Here is a 23111-nt window from a genome sequence, read left to right on the forward strand (position 1 = left end):
GTTAAGAATATGTCTTATCTGTTTATAATTGTTATTGTATTGGGTGATAAACAATGGTTTTGCTGAAAAATTATCATTCTCTCTTTTTTTGTTATGAGTCTTATTTGTGTTAAGTAAAGTATCCCTATCTAGAAATCTAGCCTTGTCTCTACAGGTTGTCAAAAGGTCATTAGGATAACCTTTGTCAAGGAACCTTTGATAGATGATTTCACTCTGCAGATCAAAGGATTCTAGCGATGAACAATTACGTCGAATTCTTTCGAATTGACTGTAGGGGATGTTTGATAACCAGTTTATATGATGATTACTTTTGAAATTTAAATAACTATTGCTGTCTACTTTCTTGAAAAATGTTTTTGAACAAAGATTTCCTAACTGGTCCCAACTTAGTGTCAAATCTAAAAAGTCTATTGTCTGCTTATTTATATCAGCAGTGAATGACAAACCAAAATCATTTTGGTTAAGGGAAGCAGCAAACAGTGTTGCTGAGGGAAGGTCACCTCGCCATAGGAAAATCAGGTCGTCTATGTAGCGACCATAGAACACCAGACTCGCCCCAGCTGAGGAATTATAGATGTAAATATCCTCAAAAATGCCCATAAAAATGTTGGCAAAGCTAGGGGCGAATCTGGTGCCCATGGCCGTACCCTTGGTTTGTAGGTAAAATAAATCCTGAAACATAAAATAATTATGTTGTAAAATGAATCTAATACATTCAATGATATATTCTTTTTGAAAGTAGGGCATATAGTGATCTTCATTTAGTTTTAGCATGATTGTCTGTAAGCCTAATTCGTGAGATATGTTGGAATAGAGAGAGCTAACGTCACAGGTTATCCATATTAAGTCGCCAATATTTTTGAGGTCCTTAATTTTATTGAGTAGATAGGTGCTGTCTTTAATGTAAGATCTAAGGCCAACAACATGTTTCTGTAAAAAAGGTCAATGTAGTACGATAAATTATATGTTAAGTTGTCTATCCCTGCAATTATTGGTCGGCCCGGGAGGTGTTTTTGATCCTTATGGATTTTTGGCAAATGGTAATAATGTGCTACACTTGGGTTGCTAACTTTAAGAAAGTTTCTTTCGTCTTTATTTAGAATATTCAGATTGGAACCTCTTTCAATCAAAGCATGATATTCTTTTAAAAAAATAGGTGTGGGGTCTGTTTTTAGGACTCTATAGTAATTGTTATCATTCAGAATCCGTTTGGCTTCTGCTAAGTAATCACAAAAATCTTGTATCACTATTCCTCCTCCCTTGTCAGCATCCCGTATGATGATATTGGGGTTGTCTGCAAGGGAGGAGACTGCCTTTCTTTCACCTTGTAATTTGTAAAAATTCTTTTTTGATGACTTTAGAGAAATTTTTTCAAGATCGTCGATTACTAAATTATGGTAAATTTCAACATACTGGCTACATCCCAAAGGAGGAGAGAATGATGATTTCATTTTTACGTCGGTATGAATGACACTTTCAAAAAGTTGATCAGTGAGAGAATTTATAGAGCCTTGGGTAGAGATAACTCTTTCTCCCATATTCATATTATCAGTCAGAATGCAGATAGTGTCGTTTTCTAGAAGATTATGTTTTTTTAGATTTTTTTGGGCAAAATATTTTTGCAGGGATAATTTCCTGGTAAATCTATTTAGGTCTACAAAAAGGTTAAAAATATTGTGGGGATTGGGTGGACAAAATGATAAACCCTTATGAAGAATTCTTTTTTCCTCTATGGATAAGGTGTGTGATGATAAATTGAAAATACCCTTATCTAATTTGTTGTGTTTTTCTTTCTTGGTGGCAATACCTCTCCCTCTTGTGCCTCTTGGTCTAAATGAAAGGGTCTTTTTCTGGGATTTGGTTCTTCTATTATAACTCTTCGTTGGTGTGGGGCATGTTCTAAAAAAGGCGAGGATGCGGAGGTAGTATTGTTTCTAGATATATGTTCTGTGAACACATTGTCCTCTGAAACAGAAGACAAAGGGTGAAAGCGATTCGAGTGAACATATTGATTCTGGTTTGGGTTATAATTAGTCTTGGAATGATTATCTTTGTAAGTGTGAGAATTAGTTTGAATGGGGGAATCATAATTCTGGTAATTGTCAAATCTGCTGTTCTCTCTAAATTGTCTTTTATTACCATAATAGGAATTATCATTATAAGTCCTATGGTTGTCATAATGATTCCTGGGTGGATAGTAAGATTGATGGGGAGATTGTTGTCTGTGCCAAGTGTCATATTGATTATCATTGTATCTGTTATGGTATTGTGCATTGTGTTGTTCTCTATCCCTGTGTATGTATGTATTGGATTTTCTGTAATAATTGGTTGGTTTAGTATGATAATGGTTATTTGATTTATAATTCTCCTTATAGATCCTATTATTATTTCTATGGTGAACCGTGGTCCAAGATCCACCTGGTTCAGATCTATTTATTCTGCGTGGGGCATTTGTCTCTGTAGGTTGATCTATATCATATGATCTATGATCTGTGTTTCTTTGATTCTCAGAGTTCTGTGTTTCTGAGTTAGAAGGTTGTGTACGATTGTAACTATATATTCTATCATTGATGTAATCCTCATTGTCCCTTACCAATTTTTTGTTTTTGGATTGGACAAGTTCCTCTTGGAATTTGTCTGTCCTTTCATACATGCTTTTCAAAAAACGATCATAATCAGAACTCTCTACGTGTTTTTCTAAATCTGTTTGTATTCTTTCTATGTTTTCACTACACTGATCAGCTAAAAAACGTCTGTGTTCTATCAGGGCCTTCATTAATTCAAAAGAACAATCACTAAGTATTTTGTACCATTTTTCCAAAAGTACAGGATTGTCTTTAAAAGAACAATGTTTTAAGATACGTAATCCTCTGGGAATCTGTTTCAAATCAATATATTTTTCTAAAGTGGTTAGATCCCACCAATGTCTATGTTCTTTTAAAATTTCTTCTTCTAAAGTATGGAATAAACTTTTCATAGATTTGGTGGTATCAGAATCTGATTGTGCAACAATAGTAGCTGGTTTCCCTAGTAAATTGTATGCTGCTCTAATCTTGTTTCTATCCTCTTTGGACTGCATATTGTGACCAAAAAGTGAAAAAAGTGAAAAAAATCAAATATAAATACCAAACCGAATGATAAGTGTAAAAAAAGGTGTGAATATGTGTGCTGCACTCCTATAAATTACCCAACAATAGACAAGAAAAAAATGTACGATATAAAATCATACAATAGGGTGCGCTATATTGATATACTATTATGTGCAAAAAAATATATATATGTGGAGTGGATGGTGCAAATTGGTATAAAAACCGTTCAAAAAAGTATATAGGATATCCTTTTGCAAGAGTGTACCTAAGGAACTGTATAGTTCAGGAAAAATAGATAAGTGACTTTACATAACCAATGACGTGTATTTCGCAAAAACTTCAACTCCTAAAAAATGTACGATATAAATCAAGTGATACAATGTTATTTCTATTGAAAATAGATGAAATAAAATTAGGTGGAATAAAATCAGAAAATATATAAAAAACAATACAAACGATTTCACATATAGTGCAGAGTCATTGATAGATAGATGCAATTGTTGAAATCAATAATTCTGGAAGGCTGCTCCACTCCAAACCGGTGGTAAGTCGGTAGAACTGAAAAAATAGAGAGCAAAGAGAGAGAGCGCCTGATAGTGTAATATCGTCAAGATCAAACAAGGTACAGGTATAAAAAAATCTCTGCCAAATGGATACTCACAAAGAGCTTGGCACTCGCAAGTAGTGCATGTAGGCGGGCTGACCTTTATACAGTAGTCAGTACACTGAATCTATAATGGTCGTATCAGAAATCTGTAGTGATAGAAACAGAAAACACAGAAGACCAATAGTGCAATATCGTCTGGAACCGAAATGGACACAGCATAGGATACAGGGTCAGCAAGGTGTATACTCACAATGGAGTTGGCACTCCCAAGTAGTGCATTAAGGCAGGCTGACCTTCATACAGCAGTCAGCGCGCTGATGGTAAATGGCTGTAGTTGGTGGCTGTAGCTGTTATCGGTCTAGGCTTGTCCTCTGCTCACCGGCGTGTGTGTTGAATATTCAGCTATAGCTGGGCTGTTAGCTGTAGAAAGTGGATCTTTAAGGTATGCTGTGAACACACCCAAATATGCACCTGCGGCACGTCACAGGCCTCAGGAGACACGGTGCATGTAAAATAGTAAGCCACTAGAAATGTGTGACTGAAAAGTATTTATAAAAGAAAATAAATTTGAAATAAGGAAGTCAGCGGACAAACTGTTAAGTAAAAATAATAAAAAGGGGTTTTTATTTAAGAGCTATAACAACGCGTTTCTCGGCCGATAAAAGCTCACTGGCCGTTTCATCAGGTAAGTGTATAGGTATAGCGGGAAACCCACATTTAAAAATACATAGGAAGGTCACGATTGGTTAAAACATCCACCAATAACTGACCCAACATATCGTTACATTTAAAATACAATATTTCGCTGACTTCCTAACAAAATAATTTCGTTACATATAATAAGAAAAAGAAAAATAGTGTATACATGGAAACAATGTTAAAAAATGTGATTTAAAAACCACGGACAAAAAACATTTTGTTCTTTAGCTGAATGATGCGCAACTCGTTATTATCTTGTCTTAGAGATGGTCAAAAAATTGTAGGGACAAATGAGGCCACATAAACCATAGAAAATGAACATCCAATTTGTAATTCTACTGCTTTGATAGTATATTAAAATAATATCAGTTTTGGTAGAGTCTTAAAAGTCATGTACTGATGTAATTTATAAATTATAAGAATGTGTGCACTCTATCTAGACTACAAACAAAACAATTTTGGTGCTAGCAGTCACAATGCAATAGTAACTAAATAAATAAAAGAGTAGTCACAGCTACAAAGTACTTGCTGTGAAAAAGAATGACAAGGCAGCACTCAAATTGCATAAATAACAAGTGGTTTATTTGGTAAACCTGCACATGTCAAAAACAATTCCCAAAACCCTTAATTAAACTAAAAAGGAGTGACTAATAAACCCAGGCCTGGTTTGTGCTTTATCCAACACACTGCCGTAAAACTACGGTTATTACAAATGATTGTTCGAAGTATATGACATATTTGAACTATGCACTGTTACAAACAAACAAACAATGTGTGAAAGATACACTGTTGCAACAATATTCAAAGGAGACACAGATTAACAAATGTCCGTTTAACAGAGCACTTAGTGTGAATCACATGCTCTGCAATTGAAATATGTTACAAAGAAGCAGTTCCTGCGTTACTGATTGGAAGGTCAACTGTTATAGATTACTGAGCAAACAGTCTCACCACATTCGCGGTACAAAGTTCCAGTATTCGCTTCAACACTAGCTTGTATAGTTACCACTTGATCACTCCAGACTCTGCATTTTTCTCATGCCGGATCCTGGTAACTCTCCAAACAAAGCAATGTGTGTTGAAAGCTCCATAACGGTTTCAGTACCTCCTTGTATTATAAACCGGAACTCCTCTTCAAGACTGCTGCATGCTTTTCAGTTGTCAGAACCACATCAAGGTAACACGGTATGCTTTTAATCAGCTGCCAGGGATTTAGCACTCCACTTCAAACAGTTGCCGCTTCACAAAACGTCAGACATGACGCGTTTCGCCCCTCCCCTTAGTGGGCTGACTTTAGGGCCTCATCGGATGCTTACTTGTGGTGAAAACACCCCTTTTATATCACTATAGCTAATTTAAATATTTGATTGACAGTTTTAGCACCATATTGCAACCTTATATTCGAAGATAAACAAAAACTTATTATTGCACAAACATCATATTTGTTAAATAGTTACATGTTATGCAACATATACTTGGGTTTTACTTTTTCATTCTGGGATGGCAAAATCGAAGCTACACCATTTTTCTACCTTTGCAATTTATTACATCTCAAAACCTTTACTTATCATTAAGGCTAAACAAATGACTATTATATACACAACCAAAATAATGTATGTATGAAGAGTCCAACAGGTTCTTTAACAATTGTCCCCTACCAGGGATAAGTCTACAGAAAGCATGAGAAATCTATTTTTTCATTAAGGCCATTTGGAGCCAAAGTGTTTAATCGATAAATCCATCGAGATTCATTCCTTAATAACATATTATCCACATCACCCCCTCGGCGGTGCTGTTTTATGTGCTGGATGCCAGTTACTTTCATTATGGTGAAATCAGAATTATGATATAATTCAAAGTGTCTAGCCACTGGGCTATCCTGCTCTTTATTCTTAATGTCATCCCTATGCTCTCTGACTCGATCTTTTAGATCACGTTTAGTTTTCCCTATATAGAATAGGGGGCATGAGCAGTGCAAGAGGTAAATGACACCTGTAGTGTTGCAGGTTATCCATTGTTTTATATTATATTGTCTACCTGTTAAAGTTTCAAATTTACATGTTTTTTGTATAAACCTGCAATACACACAATGCCCACAAGGACTACAACCTTGCCATTTGCCTCTTGTGCTTAACCAATTGGTTTTCGGTTCTCTTGTATATTCACTTCTAACAAGCTTATCCTTAAGACTGTCAGCTCTGCGTGCTGTCAGCAATGGAAAGTCTCCTACATAGTCTTTTAGTTCAGTATCAATAGTCAGCATGTGCCAATATTTATTCATGATGTCTCTAAGTTTGCCCCAGTGTGCGTTATATTTAGTTATGAGGCGTACTTTATCACCATTCCTTTTAACTACATTCTGTTTATAGAGCAGTTCATTTCTTGTACTGTTCCTAGCCCTTGTCCAGGCCCTTTTTACCTGTCTTTTAGAATATCCCCTTTCAAGGAACCTAGACGACATGTCTTTGGCCTGTGATTCAAACTCCTCTAAGTCGGAACAATTCCTTCTCAACCGAAGGAATTGGCCAACTGGAATGCCAGTTTTTAGGCATTCAGGATGGTGGCTAGTAGCATGTAAAAGGCTATTAGTGGCCGTTGATTTTCGATGGACCCTAGTGGTTAAGTGTCTACCTTCTTTCCTAATTGATAGATCTAAGAAAGTTGCTTCATCTTTACTCATTTCACATGTAAGAAAGATGTTGTACCCATTGTCAGAGTTTAGTATACTCAAGAAATTTTCAAACAACTCTTTACTGCCCCGCCACAGGAGTAGAATATCATCCACATAGCGGAGCCAGAGTGCCACATGTGCCTCCACTAGGGACTCAAAACACGAAAAAACCTCTCGTGCCTCCCATAAGCCTAGATGTAGACAGGCATATGTGGGTGCACATGTGGCACCCATGGCTGTGCCTTGAAGCTGTCTATAATATCTTCCATCAAATTGGAATATATTATTATTCAAAATGAGTTGTAACAAAGAGATGACAAAATCAGTATGCTTTTGAAAATCATGCCCTCTCTGTTCTAGAAAATATCTAGTTGCTCTGATTCCCACATTATGGGGGATCGAGGAGTATAACGACTCGACATCGAGGGTCACTAACCATGTGTCTTCATCAACCTCAATGCCATCTAATTTCCTGAGGACATCTGAAGTATCTTGGACATAGGAGGGCAGTGAACTTAGAAACGGTCTCATAAAGTAGTCTATATATCTACTCGCTCCTTCCATAGGCCCCCCTATGCCCGAGATAATTGGTCGTCCCGGCGGTTTGCTCATGCTTTTATGCAGCTTGGGGATGCAGTAAAAAGTTGGCACAATAGGAAACTTTTTGAACATGAATGCATGTTCTTTGGTTGTTATTAGCCCTTCTCTCAAAGCATCATTGAGAATGAACAAAAGCTCATTACAAGATGTATCAAATGCAATTCTGTTTGTCAATTCATACTGTGTAGTATTGGATAACTGCCTCTGGATTTCTGTCACATAGTCATTATCATTCATGACCACCAAGTTACCACCCTTATCGGATGATTTAAAAATGAGTCCCTTCCTACTGAGTAATTCTTTGAGAGACTTTCTCTCATCTAAACTCAAATTATCCTGAACGACTTCACATCCTTGTAAATCCCCAATCTCTCTTTCAACGCATCTTACAAAGTTTTGAATCTCTGGAGCTGTTGAGAGTGGGGGCATATATTTGGAAGTCGGTCTTAAATTGGATTTTTTAGGGTGTTGAGTAATATCAACATCCTCATTTTGCTCCTCTAAAAGTGACAGTAAGTCATCCAGAGCAGGTTTGTCACTTCTGTCCAGAGGCACATCCGGACCCATTTTTCTATTCATCACTTTTTTAAGTACCAGTTTCCTGGCAAATAAATTTAGGTCTTTTATGAATTCAAATTTATCCAGATGTGCCGATGGGCAGAACGACAAACCTTTACTTAGCAGTGACATTTGTGTGAGGGACAGGGGGACGGAAGACAAGTTCACAACCCTGAGGGTGTCAACACCCCCTGATCCATGTGAGCCAAGAATAGAGCTCATACCCTCTGATTCCTGGTTAACATCCGTGTACCTCTGTTGTTCTTGTACCTCCCACCACCTCTTCTCTTGTTTGAAGAGCGTCCACCTCCCTCTCTTTCTCCTGCCCCCCCTCCTTGTTTTCCGCCTAAAGGGGGCAGGTCTGAAGAAGAGCCAGCCACAATTTCATTTTGTTCATTATCTGAGTTGTCAGTCCCTGAGTCATATGAAAACCTACTGTTGTTACTATTTCTGTAGATGTAGATCTTATTTTTCCTTTCATCATCCTGATCTCTCATTAATTTTTTCCTCTTTCTAAATTTCACTTCATTTTGTAATTTATCTAGATTCCTTTGAATCTCTTTGTTCAGTTTTTCAAAAGCTGGATCTACAGAAAAAATATTCACAGCTAGATATGCCTTTTCTACTTCAATCTTACTTTCTTCTAACTTAATTTTATCCTCTGATATCATTAATTCCATCAGTTCAATTGTGCATTTTGTTAGAATTGCATTCCATTTTGCAATAAATTCATTATCAGCATTAGGTCCTCTTAAACTAATACCAGGGTCCAGTTTAATCCTTAGACCTCTTGGTATTAGTTTTTCTCTAACATAGTTCTCAAGACTAGCAATCTCCCATTTAAGTTTCAATTCTTTAATGGCTTTAGCTTTATATAATTTGAACGCTGTGAACACATCCTCACTTTTTTCATCAATATTTTGCTCATCAATGATAATTGTGGCTTTAAAAGCTTCACTCACATCACTCTGCCATCTCTCATCAGTAATTTTAAATGCCATTTTACCACCCCAGAACGAAAAACAAAATAGTTCCTGACAATATGAAGGATACCAAACAATAAATAAGCTCCACTCGGTTCGTAATCAAAGATAGGTGCTCAACTGAAACAGCATTAAATCAGCTGTGTATGTCAAAATTTATAAATTATAAGAATGTGTGCACTCTATCTAGACTACAAACAAAACAATTTTGGTGCTAGCAGTCACAATGCAATAGTAACTAAATAAATAAAAGAGTAGTCACAGCTACAAAGTACTTGCTGTGAAAAAGAATGACAAGGCAGCACTCAAATTGCATAAATAACAAGTGGTTTATTTGGTAAACCTGCACATGTCAAAAACAATTCCCAAAACCCTTAATTAAACTAAAAAGGAGTGACTAATAAACCCAGGCCTGGTTTGTGCTTTATCCAACACACTGCCGTAAAACTACGGTTATTACAAATGATTGTTCGAAGTATATGACATATTTGAACTATGCACTGTTACAAACAAACAAACAATGTGTGAAAGATACACTGTTGCAACAATATTCAAAGGAGACACAGATTAACAAATGTCCGTTTAACAGAGCACTTAGTGTGAATCACATGCTCTGCAATTGAAATATGTTACAAAGAAGCAGTTCCTGCGTTACTGATTGGAAGGTCAACTGTTATAGATTACTGAGCAAACAGTCTCACCACATTCGCGGTACAAAGTTCCAGTATTCGCTTCAACACTAGCTTGTATAGTTACCACTTGATCACTCCAGACTCTGCATTTTTCTCATGCCGGATCCTGGTAACTCTCCAAACAAAGCAATGTGTGTTGAAAGCTCCATAACGGTTTCAGTACCTCCTTGTATTATAAACCGGAACTCCTCTTCAAGACTGCTGCATGCTTTTCAGTTGTCAGAACCACATCAAGGTAACACGGTATGCTTTTAATCAGCTGCCAGGGATTTAGCACTCCACTTCAAACAGTTGCCGCTTCACAAAACGTCAGACATGACGCGTTTCGCCCCTCCCCTTAGTGGGCTGACTTTAGGGCCTCATCGGATGCTTACTTGTGGTGAAAACACCCCTTTTATATCACTATAGCTAATTTAAATATTTGATTGACAGTTTTAGCACCATATTGCAACCTTATATTCGAAGATAAACAAAAACTTATTATTGCACAAACATCATATTTGTTAAATAGTTACATGTTATGCAACATATACTTGGGTTTTACTTTTTCATTCTGGGATGGCAAAATCGAAGCTACACCATTTTTCTACCTTTGCAATTTATTACATCTCAAAACCTTTACTTATCATTAAGGCTAAACAAATGACTATTATATACACAACCAAAATAATGTATGTATGAAGAGTCCAACAGGTTCTTTAACAATTGTCCCCTACCAGGGATAAGTCTACAGAAAGCATGAGAAATCTATTTTTTCATTAAGGCCATTTGGAGCCAAAGTGTTTAATCGATAAATCCATCGAGATTCATTCCTTAATAACATATTATCCACATCACCCCCTCGGCGGTGCTGTTTTATGTGCTGGATGCCAGTTACTTTCATTATGGTGAAATCAGAATTATGATATAATTCAAAGTGTCTAGCCACTGGGCTATCCTGCTCTTTATTCTTAATGTCATCCCTATGCTCTCTGACTCGATCTTTTAGATCACGTTTAGTTTTCCCTATATAGAATAGGGGGCATGAGCAGTGCAAGAGGTAAATGACACCTGTAGTGTTGCAGGTTATCCATTGTTTTATATTATATTGTCTACCTGTTAAAGTTTCAAATTTACATGTTTTTTGTATAAACCTGCAATACACACAATGCCCACAAGGACTACAACCTTGCCATTTGCCTCTTGTGCTTAACCAATTGGTTTTCGGTTCTCTTGTATATTCACTTCTAACAAGCTTATCCTTAAGACTGTCAGCTCTGCGTGCTGTCAGCAATGGAAAGTCTCCTACATAGTCTTTTAGTTCAGTATCAATAGTCAGCATGTGCCAATATTTATTCATGATGTCTCTAAGTTTGCCCCAGTGTGCGTTATATTTAGTTATGAGGCGTACTTTATCACCATTCCTTTTAACTACATTCTGTTTATAGAGCAGTTCATTTCTTTTACTGTTCCTAGCCCTTGTCCAGGCCCTTTTTACCTGTCTTTTAGAATATCCCCTTTCAAGGAACCTAGACGACATGTCTTTGGCCTGTGATTCAAACTCCTCTAAGTCGGAACAATTCCTTCTCAACCGAAGGAATTGGCCAACTGGAATGCCAGTTTTTAGGCATTCAGGATGGTGGCTAGTAGCATGTAAAAGGCTATTAGTGGCCGTTGATTTTCGATGGACCCTAGTGGTTAAGTGTCTACCTTCTTTCCTAATTGATAGATCTAAGAAAGTTGCTTCATCTTTACTCATTTCACATGTAAGAAAGATGTTGTACCCATTGTCAGAGTTTAGTATACTCAAGAAATTTTCAAACAACTCTTTACTGCCCCGCCACAGGAGTAGAATATCATCCACATAGCGGAGCCAGAGTGCCACATGTGCCTCCACTAGGGACTCAAAACACGAAAAAACCTCTCGTGCCTCCCATAAGCCTAGATGTAGACAGGCATATGTGGGTGCACATGTGGCACCCATGGCTGTGCCTTGAAGCTGTCTATAATATCTTCCATCAAATTGGAATATATTATTATTCAAAATGAGTTGTAACAAAGAGATGACAAAATCAGTATGCTTTTGAAAATCATGCCCTCTCTGTTCTAGAAAATATCTAGTTGCTCTGATTCCCACATTATGGGGGATCGAGGAGTATAACGACTCGACATCGAGGGTCACTAACCATGTGTCTTCATCAACCTCAATGCCATCTAATTTCCTGAGGACATCTGAAGTATCTTGGACATAGGAGGGCAGTGAACTTAGAAACGGTCTCATAAAGTAGTCTATATATCTACTCGCTCCTTCCATAGGCCCCCCTATGCCCGAGATAATTGGTCGTCCCGGCGGTTTGCTCATGCTTTTATGCAGCTTGGGGATGCAGTAAAAAGTTGGCACAATAGGAAACTTTTTGAACATGAATGCATGTTCTTTGGTTGTTATTAGCCCTTCTCTCAAAGCATCATTGAGAATGAACAAAAGCTCATTACAAGATGTATCAAATGCAATTCTGTTTGTCAATTCATACTGTGTAGTATTGGATAACTGCCTCTGGATTTCTGTCACATAGTCATTATCATTCATGACCACCAAGTTACCACCCTTATCGGATGATTTAAAAATGAGTCCCTTCCTACTGAGTAATTCTTTGAGAGACTTTCTCTCATCTAAACTCAAATTATCCTGAACGACTTCACATCCTTGTAAATCCCCAATCTCTCTTTCAACGCATCTTACAAAGTTTTGAATCTCTGGAGCTGTTGAGAGTGGGGGCATATATTTGGAAGTCGGTCTTAAATTGGATTTTTTAGGGTGTTGAGTAATATCAACATCCTCATTTTGCTCCTCTAAAAGTGACAGTAAGTCATCCAGAGCAGGTTTGTCACTTCTGTCCAGAGGCACATCCGGACCCATTTTTCTATTCATCACTTTTTTAAGTACCAGTTTCCTGGCAAATAAATTTAGGTCTTTTATGAATTCAAATTTATCCAGATGTGCCGATGGGCAGAACGACAAACCTTTACTTAGCAGTGACATTTGTGTGAGGGACAGGGGGACGGAAGACAAGTTCACAACCCTGAGGGTGTCAACACCCCCTGATCCATGTGAGCCAAGAATAGAGCTCATACCCTCTGATTCCTGGTTAACATCCGTGTACCTCTGTTGTTCTTGTACCTCCCACCACCTCTTCTCTTGTTTGAAGAGCGTCCACCTCCCTCTCTTTCTCCTGCCCCCCCTCCTTGTTTTCCGCCTAAAGGGGGCAGGTCTGAAGAAGAGCCAGCCACAATTTCATTTTGTTCATTATCTGAGTTGTCAGTCCCTGAGTCATATGAAAACCTACTGTTGTTACTATTTCTGTAGATGTAGATCTTATTTTTCCTTTCATCATCCTGATCTCTCATTAATTTTTTCCTCTTTCTAAATTTCACTTCATTTTGTAATTTATCTAGATTCCTTTGAATCTCTTTGTTCAGTTTTTCAAAAGCTGGATCTACAGAAAAAATATTCACAGCTAGATATGCCTTTTCTACTTCAATCTTACTTTCTTCTAACTTAATTTTATCCTCTGATATCATTAATTCCATCAGTTCAATTGTGCATTTTGTTAGAATTGCATTCCATTTTGCAATAAATTCATTATCAGCATTAGGTCCTCTTAAACTAATACCAGGGTCCAGTTTAATCCTTAGACCTCTTGGTATTAGTTTTTCTCTAACATAGTTCTCAAGACTAGCAATCTCCCATTTAAGTTTCAATTCTTTAATGGCTTTAGCTTTATATAATTTGAACGCTGTGAACACATCCTCACTTTTTTCATCAATATTTTGCTCATCAATGATAATTGTGGCTTTAAAAGCTTCACTCACATCACTCTGCCATCTCTCATCAGTAATTTTAAATGCCATTTTACCACCCCAGAACGAAAAACAAAATAGTTCCTGACAATATGAAGGATACCAAACAATAAATAAGCTCCACTCGGTTCGTAATCAAAGATAGGTGCTCAACTGAAACAGCATTAAATCAGCTGTGTATGTCAAAATTTATAAATTATAAGAATGTGTGCACTCTATCTAGACTACAAACAAAACAATTTTGGTGCTAGCAGTCACAATGCAATAGTAACTAAATAAATAAAAGAGTAGTCACAGCTACAAAGTACTTGCTGTGAAAAAGAATGACAAGGCAGCACTCAAATTGCATAAATAACAAGTGGTTTATTTGGTAAACCTGCACATGTCAAAAACAATTCCCAAAACCCTTAATTAAACTAAAAAGGAGTGACTAATAAACCCAGGCCTGGTTTGTGCTTTATCCAACACACTGCCGTAAAACTACGGTTATTACAAATGATTGTTCGAAGTATATGACATATTTGAACTATGCACTGTTACAAACAAACAAACAATGTGTGAAAGATACACTGTTGCAACAATATTCAAAGGAGACACAGATTAACAAATGTCCGTTTAACAGAGCACTTAGTGTGAATCACATGCTCTGCAATTGAAATATGTTACAAAGAAGCAGTTCCTGCGTTACTGATTGGAAGGTCAACTGTTATAGATTACTGAGCAAACAGTCTCACCACATTCGCGGTACAAAGTTCCAGTATTCGCTTCAACACTAGCTTGTATAGTTACCACTTGATCACTCCAGACTCTGCATTTTTCTCATGCCGGATCCTGGTAACTCTCCAAACAAAGCAATGTGTGTTGAAAGCTCCATAACGGTTTCAGTACCTCCTTGTATTATAAACCGGAACTCCTCTTCAAGACTGCTGCATGCTTTTCAGTTGTCAGAACCACATCAAGGTAACACGGTATGCTTTTAATCAGCTGCCAGGGATTTAGCACTCCACTTCAAACAGTTGCCGCTTCACAAAACGTCAGACATGACGCGTTTCGCCCCTCCCCTTAGTGGGCTGACTTTAGGGCCTCATCGGATGCTTACTTGTGGTGAAAACACCCCTTTTATAGCACTATAGCTAATTTAAATATTTGATTGACAGTTTTAGCACCATATTGCAACCTTATATTCGAAGATAAACAAAAACTTATTATTGCACAAACATCATATTTGTTAAATAGTTACATGTTATGCAACATATACTTGGGTTTTACTTTTTCATTCTGGGATGGCAAAATCGAAGCTACACCATTTTTCTACCTTTGCAATTTATTACATCTCAAAACCTTTACTTATCATTAAGGCTAAACAAATGACTATTATATACACAACCAAAATAATGTATGTATGAAGAGTCCAACAGGTTCTTTAACAATTGTCCCCTACCAGGGATAATTCTACAGAAAGCATGAGAAATCTATTTTTTCATTAAGGCCATTTGGAGCCAAAGTGTTTAATCGATAAATCCATCGAGATTCATTCCTTAATAACATATTATCCACATCACCCCCTCGGCGGTGCTGTTTTATGTGCTGGATGCCAGTTACTTTCATTATGGTGAAATCAGAATTATGATATAATTCAAAGTGTCTAGCCAAAAAAACTAAACGTGATCTAAAAGATCGAGTCAGAGAGCATAGGGATGACATTAAGAATAAAGAGCAGGATAGCCCAGTGGCTAGACACTTTGAATTATATCATAATTCTGATTTCACCATAATGAAAGTAACTGGCATCCAGCACATAAAACAGCACCGCCGAGGGGGTGATGTGGATAATATGTTATTAAGGAATGAATCTCGATGGATTTATCGATTAAACACTTTGGCTCCAAATGGCCTTAATGAAAAAATAGATTTCTCATGCTTTCTGTAGAATTATCCCTGGTAGGGGACAATTGTTAAAGAACCTGTTGGACTCTTCATACATACATTATTTTGGTTGTGTATATAATAGTCATTTTTTAGCCTTAATGATAAGTAAAGGTTTTGAGATGTAATAAATTGCAAAGGTAGAAAAATGGTGTAGCTTCGATTTTGCCATCCCAGAATGAAAAAGTAAAACCCAAGTATATGTTGCATAACATGTAACTATTTAACAAATATGATGTTTGTGCAATAATAAGTTTTTGTTTATCTTCGAATATAAGGTTGCAATATGGTGCTAAAACTGTCAATCAAATATTTAAATTAGCTATAGTGCTATAAAAGGGGTGTTTTCACCACAAGTAAGCATCCGATGAGGCCCTAAAGTCAGCCCACTAAGGGGAGGGGCGAAACGCGTCATGTCTGACGTTTTGTGAAGCGGCAACTGTTTGAAGTGGAGTGCTAAATCCCTGGCAGCTGATTAAAAGCATACCGTGTTACCTTGATGTGGTTCTGACAACTGAAAAGCATGCAGCAGTCTTGAAGAGGAGTTCCGGTTTATAATACAAGGAGGTACTGAAACCGTTATGGAGCTTTCAACACACATTGCTTTGTTTGGAGAGTTACCAGGATCCGGCATGAGAAAAATGCAGAGTCTGGAGTGATCAAGTGGTAACTATACAAGCTAGTGTTGAAGCGAATACTGGAACTTTGTACCGCGAATGTGGTGAGACTGTTTGCTCAGTAATCTATAACAGTTGACCTTCCAATCAGTAACGCAGGAACTGCTTCTTTGTAACATATTTCAATTGCAGAGCATGTGATTCACACTAAGTGCTCTGTTAAACGGACATTTGTTAATCTGTGTCTCCTTTGAATATTGTTGCAACAGTGTATCTTTCACACATTGTTTGTTTGTTTGTAACAGTGCATAGTTCAAATATGTCATATACTTCGAACAATCATTTGTAATAACCGTAGTTTTACGGCAGTGTGTTGGATAAAGCACAAACCAGGCCTGGGTTTATTAGTCACTCCTTTTTAGTTTAATTAAGGGTTTTGGGAATTGTTTTTGACATGTGCAGGTTTACCAAATAAACCACTTGTTATTTATGCAATTTGAGTGCTGCCTTGTCATTCTTTTTCACAGCAAGTACTTTGTAGCTGTGACTACTCTTTTATTTATTTAGTTACATGTACTGATGTAAGTCGTTGTATTAAGAATGACCATAATAAGTGTGTTATGTGAGATAGAATTCTTGTACATCTCATACATGGTGCAATATAACTGATTCTATGTGTTATTGAAAATAAAAAAATGGTATATATTTATTGTGTTTAATTTGAAAACATCACATTGCAGAGAAAAATATAATATATTATGCCTATGTAGAATATGCAGATGATAGTGTAGGTAATTTAATAAAATTATGTTTATTAGTTAAATGCTGCCAAATCCAAGTTAGAATTAAGCCCTGAAGGCCACAGAGTATTCAACTTGTGAATCCAAAAGGTTTCACGTTGTCTTAATTTAATAATTCTGTTGTAATCTGTTGAAGGGGGTATATAGTCTATGGGATAAAATTTGAAAATTTCAGGATTGCCCTGATGTTTGTTCAGGCAATGTTCTGGTATACTATGTTTGATTTTTTTCTTTTTGCAATTTTTGCAATTGCGTAGATGTTCCCCCCACCTAGTTCTTGCTTTTCTTGAGGTGCGACCCACGTACTGGGCCCCACATATACATTCAAGGACATAAATTACAAAGATGGAATTGCAATTTAAGAATTTTTTGATAGGAAAAATTTCCCCAGTTATTTTTGAGGTAAAATTTTTCATACCAGATGGTATGTATTTGCAAGTATTACAGCCTCTTTTCCCACATTTGTAGACTCCTATATGACTAAGAAAATTTGTGTTATTATTGGAATTTTTGTTGCAAAAAATGTGTTTCACTTTTTTACTGGGAGCTAGCTTACTCCTCAGAGTAGGAGCCCTAGTGTATACGATTTTTGGATAACTATCTACTAAATTTTTTAAAATGGGGTCTCTGAGTATTATTGGCCAATGTTTGTTAAGAATATGTCTTATCTGTTTATAATTGTTATTGTATTGGGTGATAAACAATGGTTTTGCTGAAAAATTATCATTCTCTCTTTTTTTGTTATGAGTCTTATTTGTGTTAAGTAAAGTATCCCTATCTAGAAATCTAGCCTTGTCTCTACAGGTTGTCAAAAGGTCATTAGGATAACCTTTGTCAAGGAACCTTTGATAGATGATTTCACTCTGCAGATCAAAGGATTCTAGCGATGAGCAATTATGTTGAATTCTTTCGAATTGACTGTAGGGGATGTTTGATAACCAGTTTATATGATGATTACTTTTGAAATTTAAATAACTATTGCTGTCTACTTTCTTGAAAAATGTTAAAACTAAATGAAGATCACTATATGCCCTACTTTCAAAAAGAATATATCATTGAATGTATTAGATTCATTTTACAACATAATTATTTTATGTTTCAGGATTTATTTTACCTACAAACCAAGGGTACGGCCATGGGCACCAGATTCGCCCCTAGCTTTGCCAACATTTTTATGGGCATTTTTGAGGATATTTACATCTATAATTCCTCAGCTGGGGCGAGTCTGGTGTTCTATGGTCGCTACATAGACGACCTGATTTTCCTATGGCGAGGTGACCTTCCCTCAGCAACACTGTTTGCTGCTTCCCTTAACCAAAATGATTTTGGTTTGTCATTCACTGCTGATATAAATAAGCAGACAATAGACTTTTTAGATTTGACACTAAGTTGGGACCAGTTAGGAAATCTTTGTTCAAAAACATTTTTCAAGAAAGTAGACAGCAATAGTTATTTAAATTTCAAAAGTAATCATCATATAAACTGGTTATCAAACATCCCCTACAGTCAATTCGAAAGAATTCGACGTAATTGTTCATCGCTAGAATCCTTTGATCTGCAGAGTGAAATCATCTATCAAAGGTTCCTTGACAAAGGTTATCCTAATGACCTTTTGACAACCTGTAGAGACAAGGCTAGATTTCTAGATAGGGATACTTTACTTAACACAAATAAGACTCATAACAAAAAAAGAGAGAATGATAATTTTTCAGCAAAACCATTGTTTATCACCCAATACAATAACAATTATAAACAGATAAGACATATTCTTAACAAACATTGGCCAATAATACTCAGAGACCCCATTTTAAAAAATTTAGTAGATAGTTATCCAAAAATCGTATACACTAGGGCTCCTACTCTGAGGAGTAAGCTAGCTCCCAGTAAAAAAGTGAAACACATTTTTTGCAACAAAAATTCCAATAATAACACAAATTTTCTTAGTCATATAGGAGTCTACAAATGTGGGAAAAGAGGCTGTAATACTTGCAAATACATACCATCTGGTATGAAAAATTTTACCTCAAAAATAACTGGGGAAATTTTTCCTATCAAAAAATTCTTAAATTGCAATTCCATCTTTGTAATTTATGTCCTTGAATGTATATGTGGGGCCCAGTACGTGGGTCGCACCTCAAGAAAAGCAAGAACTAGGTGGGGGGAACATCTACGCAATTGCAAAAATTGCAAAAAGAAAAAAATCAAACATAGTATACCAGAACATTGCCTGAACAAACATCAGGGCAATCCTGAAATTTTCAAATTTTATCCCATAGACTATATACCCCCTTCAACAGATTACAACAGAATTATTAAATTAAGACAACGTGAAACCTTTTGGATTCACAAGTTGAATACTCTGTGGCCTTCAGGGCTTAATTCTAACTTGGATTTGGCAGCATTTAACTAATAAACATAATTTTATTAAATTACCTACACTATCATCTGCATATTCTACATAGGCATAATATATTATATTTTTCTCTGCAATGTGATGTTTTCAAATTAAACACAATAAATATATACCATTTTTTTATTTTCAATAACACATAGAATCAGTTATATTGCACCATGTATGAGATGTACAAGAATTCTATCTCACATAACACACTTATTATGGTCATTCTTAATACAACGACTTACATCAGTACATGACTTTTAAGACTCTACCAAAACTGATATTATTTTAATATACTATCAAAGCAGTAGAATTACAAATTGGATGTTCATTTTCTATGGTTTATGTGGCCTCATTTGTCCCTACAATTTTTTGACCATCTCTAAGACAAGATAATAACGAGTTGCGCATCATTCAGCTAAAGAACAAAATGTTTTTTGTCCGTGGTTTTTAAATCACATTTTTTAACATTGTTTCCATGTATACACTATTTTTCTTTTTCTTATTATATGTAACGAAATTATTTTGTTAGGAAGTCAGCGAAATATTGTATTTTAAATGTAACGATATGTTGGGTCAGTTATTGGTGGATGTTTTAACCAATCGTGACCTTCCTATGTATTTTTAAATGTGGGTTTCCCGCTATACCTATACACTTACCTGATGAAACGGCCAGTGAGCTTTTATCGGCCGAGAAACGCGTTGTTATAGCTCTTAAATAAAAACCCCTTTTTATTATTTTTACTTAACAGTTTGTCCGCTGACTTCCTTATTTCAAATTTATTTTCTTTTATAAATACTTTTCAGTCACACATTTCTAGTGGCTTACTATTTTACATGCACCGTGTCTCCTGAGGCCTGTGACGTGCCGCAGGTGCATATTTGGGTGTGTTCACAGCATACCTTAAAGATCCACTTTCTACAGCTAACAGCCCAGCTATAGCTGAATATTCAACACACACGCCGGTGAGCAGAGGACAAGCCTAGACCGATAACAGCTACAGCCACCAACTACAGCCATTTACCATCAGCGCGCTGACTGCTGTATGAAGGTCAGCCTGCCTTAATGCACTATTTGGGAGTGCCAACTCCATTGTGAGTATACACCTTGCTGACCCTGTATCCTATGCTGTGTCCATTTCGGTTCCAGACGATATTGCACTATTGGTCTTCTGTGTTTTCTGTTTCTATCACTACAGATTTCTGATACGACCATTATAGATTCAGTGTACTGACTACTGTATAAAGGTGTCAGGATTTTAGCATATGGTTGTATACCTTTAAGTTTCCTATCCAATAGTTTCATCACGCCCCCTATAAAACACCTGGTCACACCTAAAGCCTTGCTTAGTATTTTGTGAACTTCCTGTAGTCACACCTTCACCTAAGCTGGAGCTAAACTTCGTTTTTCTCTCAAACCACAGTCTGCCTTACTTTGGAATTTCATAGTCTATTTGTGTGTGCAAAAGGATTTATTATTCTGCCATTCTTTTTTATAGACTGTCATCTCTCCTGCAAAGGAAACAGCAAGCGTATCTGTTACGCATAACATCAGAGGAGACAAATAACACCCAGTCCTATATCTTCTGAACAGAATTCTGTGGAATCTACTTATCAAGGTAATCTACTGCTGTTCCGCTACATTAAACAACTTAATTCTATTTAGATTCACTCTGCAGCTCTCACCTTCGGCATCTGCTGTGTGCAGACTGACGTCACACGCTGAACTCTCTAACTCCTGCGGTCTCACTGCTGAATCACCTCCCCCTCAGCAACAGAGTCTCAAGGAGCTGCTGTGTGCACCGGACTGTTAACTCCTTCAGTGTTAAGTAAGTTGCTTCTTTCAAACTATTCTGGAATCTATTTAAAGCTACAACTGAAATATAGACTGCATGTTTCATTTAAACAGAAGCAATTGATTTAAATCCACTTCAGTACGCTACTACCATTACTGACTGTTTGCTAAAAGCTTCCTAATAGAAAGTATTGCATTCCATTTGTTTCTCATCCTGCTTGCTAATTACTAACCTGCTAAAGAGTCTTCAATTATACCTATCTAACACTGCTGTATCTGAAGCTTGCTTTAACTTAAGAATTCCAGTTGAATTTGCTACTGTCTGTTAAAATAACAGTTCAGAGTAAACCTAAGTAACATCTTATCTAATAAATACACTAATTCAAAGGTGGCACTTTTAATAGAGTTCACTTAAAAGATTGGTGTGACAATTCAAATATATTAGACTAAGATTTCCTCCACTCTAACTACACCATAAACCTAAGAAATATTAGGTTTATTACATAATACTAAGCCTTAAAAAGTAATAGGAAGTTATTAGTATGGATCCTGCTGAACTACCACAAATTGTGTATAATTTAAATCAGAAAGTTGATCAGATGGGGCAAGCAATTTTGGATTTGCAGGTGGAGAACCAGGTGTTAAGAGAATTGATTAAGGACACTAAGAATCAAAGATTTCAAGCACCAGAACCCCAGGTATGTCTTCCCGAAGTGTTTTCAGGTGAAAGAAGGAATTACAGGCAATTCAAAAATGCCTGTTATTTACTGTATAACTTAAAGCCACTTACTTACCCTACTGACAGGGTGAAGGTACTCACTACTGTCTCATTTTTAAAAGCTGAACCAAGAAAATGGGCAGATCAATTGTTTGAATCTAATTCTCCACTACTAAATTCTTTGACAGATTTTTTTGAAGCTTTAGATGAGTTATATCAGGAGACTGATGTGCAACTGACCGCTGAACAAAGAATGAGAAGTCTAAAGCAAGGTAAGAAACCGGTTGAAGATTATACAGCAGAATTTAAGTTATATGCATCTGACTCCTCATGGAGTATGATATCTCTCAGGAACCAATATAGATTGGGACTGTCAGAAAGCATTAAGGATGAGCTCGCTCGAATTGAATTGCCATCTAATTTAGAAGCTCTGATAAAATTAGCCACACAAATAGACAGAAGATTGCGAGAAAGGAAGGCAGAACGCGTACAAATTGATTCAACAACACGGGCCCAAGCCTCTGGCTATTCTGCAGCGTCTACATCCTCTACGAACCACACAACACCTATGGAGATAGGAGTCCTTAGAGGACCACTCACCCCTGAGGAGCGTTTGAGAAGAAGATCTAAACAGTTGTGTATGTACTGCGCCAATCCGAATCACACAGTTTCTGATTGCCCCACCTTACGCAGGAATAAACAAAAAAGTAAGTGTATTTTCTTACATAATGCACGTTACTCAAATAAATCATCTACTTACTGCAATCTTTCTCTCCTACTACAGTGGGACCTTAGAAGACTGGAAACAGAAGCCATCATAGATTCTGGAGCCTTCGGCAACTTTATTGATTCAACACTTGTAACCAACAATAAAATACCTTCTGTTAAGAAAGAAATACCAGTGTCTCTTAAAGTTATTGATGGTTCATCACTTACTGTGGGTCCCATCACACATCATACCGTACCACTACTTGTCACCACTGACATGGGTCATACTGAATATATCACATTCGATATTATTCCATCTCCACATTTCCCTATAATTTTAGGTATACATTGGTTACAATTACATAACCCTAAGATAGATTGGACCTCCTTCGCTATCTCACTTCAATCTTCTT

Source organism: Bombina bombina, chromosome 1, assembly GCF_027579735.1.
Source record: "Bombina bombina isolate aBomBom1 chromosome 1, aBomBom1.pri, whole genome shotgun sequence".
NCBI lineage: Eukaryota > Metazoa > Chordata > Amphibia > Anura > Bombinatoridae > Bombina > Bombina bombina.